A 5052-nucleotide genomic window follows, 5' to 3' on the forward strand; every position below is an offset into this window, starting at 1 on the left:
AAAGGTCAACTGAACTGAACTGAACTATTAGATGGGTTTTTTTTTAATTTATAATTTCTATTAATTTTAACAATTTCAGTACAATATAATAGCACTGACATTGGATAAACATTCATAAAAATAACCAACTGTAACACCTAAGCATACAAGCAAACAATCAAGTTTTATGTTATGAGAAGTTGAATGCAACTTACTATTTTTCATATAGTCCACCCTTTTACTGAAGACTGATTTGAACCACCCTCTTACTGAAGACTGATTTGAAACATCCAGAGCACTTGTAATATCGTAAATGATTGTTTTATCTTGTTTTTAAATTTGTATTTATGTATTGGCATATGTGCCCTACCTGTGAGAGCTGCCCTGAGCCCGCTAGAAATTTAATGATAAAAATACATTAAAATATTCAATACGGGGAAAAAAATAGTGACCATTAAAACCTAGCATAGGATATCATTTATAAGGTATGAGTTATAGCGTTATAGATAGTCTCACTCAAAAAAGAGAGGGGAAAAAATCTAAACCAACTAAGCACAAACCTCCAAAGGAAGTTTAGAAAGCTTACTGAGGGCCAAAAGTTAAAAACATAAGCAAGTATACAAAAGAGTGTTTATTTCAAAGACACATAAAAACCTTGTAGGGGCCCAAATAAAGCCTCATAAAATGTTCAAAGTTACAAATGCACAAAAAAGGACACTGTATGACCTGACGCATTTCAGCTCCCATGAGCCTTCTTCAATGGTCAAATAGTACAAAATACACAAAGCAACAGAGTCCCTGTAATACATGTAAGGTGATAAACAATAAATAAAACAGGACCAAAATTGGAATGTTCCAATATGGAACTGAATGACACACCAAAAGGTTTCTATTTGGGGCCACAAATCTATCTGGCCTCATGTCAGAAGTAGTTGTATGAACTGGAAATATTATGTACCTTCCACTTTAGGTCTTAAGAGTGCAAATAAAATTGCCTTGCCAGGGACAATGTGCCCTCAATAAGTTTTCTAAACTTCCTTTGGAGGTTTATACATAGTCTCACTCCCTGACATTTTGTGGTTGGCTCCGCCTCCTGGGGGGGCGCACCCCTTTCGTGACTGGGCCCACTGCCCCGTGTCAGAGTCCCAAAGGTAACCACGGGCTTTAAAAGGGGACCCCGACCGAGGTTAAAGCCTCAGATATTTCAGTGTCTGGCTGGAGGCCCCACTCTACAAGGAGTTCGCTACCAAAGCCAGGCCTGAGTCACGCCGGTCTGCTCACGATTCTACACAAGGATCTGGATAATGAAAAAAAACAGGGCCCGTGATCCAGTTTCACAGCAGACGGGATGCCAACAGTTCTTCTTCCCCAGCTAGCCACAATGCACCCGCCTTTCCCCACCAGCAGGCCAAAGCAGAGGTGGAAACTGCTGGATGCTGTAAATCTGCCTGCAAGATGGTCTCTGGGAGGGAAAGGGTTAACAGAACTCTCTCACTGGGGTACAACCGGCAGTTAGCTGCTGAGCCTCTTTGGACCTTGTTTGCCTTCTCGTTTCATCTTATATAGGACCTGTCTTCTTCTTCTCTCTCTTACCTGAGCTTGGAGCTCTAGCAAGTTAACCTTTCTGAAGTTAATCTGTTCACAATAAATTAAGGGTCCCTGCAGGGGTGGCTCAAGCGGTTAAGACACTGAGCTGCAGACCGGAAGGTCGGTAGTTCAGCAGTCCGAGACCCGAGTGCCGCAAGATGGAGTGAGCTCCATGTAATTAATACTATTGACTTGCTCGCATACATTACAGAAATTCACAGCAGTGTCAAAAGGCAGTGGGTTATTATGGATGAAAATACCTTGGGTAAATAACGCGCGAATAGTAAGGACTAGGGCAGCTCTTTAGTGTACAGCGGGCAGGTGTGGTTTTAAAATGTGTTCTTTGGAGACAGTAAGGAGTTTTGCGGAATGGCAAGCCCAAATCGAGGCTTGGGTGGGGTCCGTCAGGACAGATGGTTTGAGACATGCAAGCTGGAGTCAATGCTCCCTCTAAGCTGTGGAGTCTTGTGAGCAAAGATTCCACATTGTGAGCTACTGGCATTAACATTGTGAGCGATTTGGCTACTCCATAAATTAGTTTGCTCTGGAGCCCTCCTTCCTGAGCAAATACAAAAATGTGTGCGCTGGAGGCTCAAAAACGTTGAGCTAGCTCACGCTAAGTCATCTCAGAGGGAACACTGCATGTAAGATGTGCTCCTGGTTTTTTGTTAAGTAATTCTTTCCCCCTCTTGTTGCCACTGGAGTCAGATCATCTTTGTAATCTGTTTGAACGGCATTTTGCCCTTAACCGGGAAACGTGGAGAATCAGGGATACTGCAGGAAGCTTCTGTGCTTCCAAGAAGAATTTCCAATAGAAAAATGCCCCTTTAGCAGCTTGAGTTGACTTTGTTAAGAAAGCCGACATTCCCCAGAGAAGATTTAGGTGGGTAGCCATGTTGGTCTGAAGCAGCAGAACAAAGATAATCTGAAGAAATATGAATGCACACGAAAGCTTGTCCCCAGAATAAAAGTTTGTTGGTCTTAGAGGTGCTGCTGGACTCGAACGTTACTAAGAACGTAAGAGAAGCCAATGTTGCATCAGGCCAAGGGCCCATCCAGTCCAACACTCTGTGTCACACAGTGCCCAAAAATACCAGGTGTCATCAGGAGGTCCAGCAGTGGGGCCAGGAGACTAGGAGCCCTCCCACTGTTGACCCCCCCAAGCACCAAGAAGACAGAGCATCACTTGCCCCAGACCGAGAGTTCCTATCTATACCTTGTGGCTAATAGACACTGATGGACCTCTGCTCCATATGCTTATCCAATTCCCTCTTGAAGCTGTCCATGCTTGTAGCCACCACCACTTCCTGTGGCAGTGAATTCCAAATTCCATGTGTTAATCACTCTTTGGGTGAAGGAGGACTTCCTCTTATCCGTTCTAACCTGACCGCTCAGCAATTCCATGGAGTGTCCACGAGTTCTTGTATTGTGAGAAAAGGAGAAAAGCAGTGTTCTACTGCTCCAGTCCAACACGGCTACCCGCCTGAATCTATCTGGAGAAGTGTGCCTGCACGTGAAAGCTGATACCCAGAATAAAACTGTCTCGGTCTTAAAGGGGCCACTGGACTCAAACTTTGTTCCATTCCCCAGAGAAATCACCACATTTTGCTCTTTCCTGGCCTCCAAGAGAGCATGGTGCCGTCGCTTCCCTTCCTCGCCCCTAGCCTGTTTCCAACCCCCCCACTGCTCTGAGAAGTACATTAGGCAGAGTGAGAGCGACCGGGCCGAGGTCGCTCGCTGGCATGCTGCGCCCAAACGCAGACTTGGAACCCTGTAAGGGGGAGGGGGAACTGCTGAGATAGCAAATTCCACCACAGTCTCTTCCGTCAACGTGGCTCTTCCTTTCCACTTTTTCAATGGGAAAAAAAGAGCGATACCGAAGCTACCCGGACTCAGTGTATCCAGCAGACGAGTGCATAAAATTAAGAAAGAGGACCCAGAGCTGGTAAGCGTGATGTGGGAGCAGAGACGTGAAAGCCCAGAAAAAACCCGGAAAAATTCAGGGAAAAACCAGTTTTTCCCCGTTTTTCCCCGAAGCCTTTTTTGTTTTTTCCCGAAAAATTAGAAAAATTGAAAAAAGAAAAGAAAAGAAATTGATTATGAAACGTTTTATTTTAACATGATGAATAAAATATTTTAAGACAAGGTGGTTCAAATATTTTCCAAATCATTTCTAAAAAATATGTATGGTATCAGATTGATCTAATTTCTGTGCACTGAGGACAAGCAAGTCCTAGGTTACAAACTGAACTCTCCAATGCAAGAACAAGAGGCATTTCTTCCTTTAGGAGCTGCTGTTGCCACGAGAAAAGAAAAAGGTTTCAGTTTTGCTTTTGCATGTGGGTGGGTATTCTGTTTGTAATAATTGTTTGGATACACTATATTTTTAATATGCTAGTTGTGATAATTTCATGCCAAGTAAAAATGTCCATAGTCATATTTTATGTTCCTAAAGTAACAGAATGACTTTCAGTGTGGAGAAGAAAAAAGAAGTGCTAATGTTGCACTTTTTTCAATTTTTCCAAAAATTTCTGGTTTTAAAAAAAAACCTGAAAAAAACCTGGGTTTTTTCCCAAGCTTCAAGATTTCTGGAAATTTTACATCTCTATGTGGGAGCTGGGCGAAAAAGAAACCAATGGTTACGTGTATGGAAAACAAACATAAAGATTACTAAAGTGACTTCATATGAAGGAAAATATATACAAAATGTTTTATAAATGGTATATTATTCCAAATAAATCAGCTAAATTCTATCCTGACTCACCAAATGACTGTTGGAAATGTAAAAACAATGCTGGTTCATTTTTCCATATGTGGTAGACATGTGATAAAGCCAAAACATATTGGACCTGGATACATGAACTTTTGCAAAAAGTTTTAAAAACCATTGTGCCTTATACACCAGAATTGTTTTTGTTCAATATATCACCAGAGAATGATATAAAACAAGACTTTTACCTTAATATACATACAGTGACAGCAGCAAGAATACTATATGCTAAATACTGGAGAAGAACTGAAACTCCTTCAAAGGAAGAAGTCATAAATAAAATACTGGAAACAGCAGAGATGGACAACTTAACTATAATTTTGAGAGGAAATAACAAAGAAGATTTTGAGGACACATGGTCAAAGTTTTATAAACGGATAGAAGAACATAACATACAAATTCCTAGACCTATAACCAAAACAAAAAGAAATAAGAACTATATATTTAACTGTGAGCGAAATATCTATATTAAAATCGTAAGGTGGGAAAAAGAAATAAACTCCTTGGTTACAATATCAGGTCAAATGACTACGTAAAAAGGAAAATGATACAAGAAATCTTTCCCAATGTGTATTCATGTAATAGGTTGTCAAAGGCTTTCACGGCCGGAGTTCATTAGCTGTTGTAGATTTTCCGGGTTGTATGGCCGTGGTCTTGCCAAGACCACGGCCATACAACCCAGAAAATCTACACCAGCTAATGTATACAACAGCTAA

This window comes from Gekko japonicus, unplaced genomic scaffold (genome assembly GCF_001447785.1).
Source record: "Gekko japonicus isolate JY-2015 unplaced genomic scaffold, Gekko_japonicus_V1.1 scaffold4728, whole genome shotgun sequence".
Classification (NCBI taxonomy): domain Eukaryota; kingdom Metazoa; phylum Chordata; class Lepidosauria; order Squamata; family Gekkonidae; genus Gekko; species Gekko japonicus.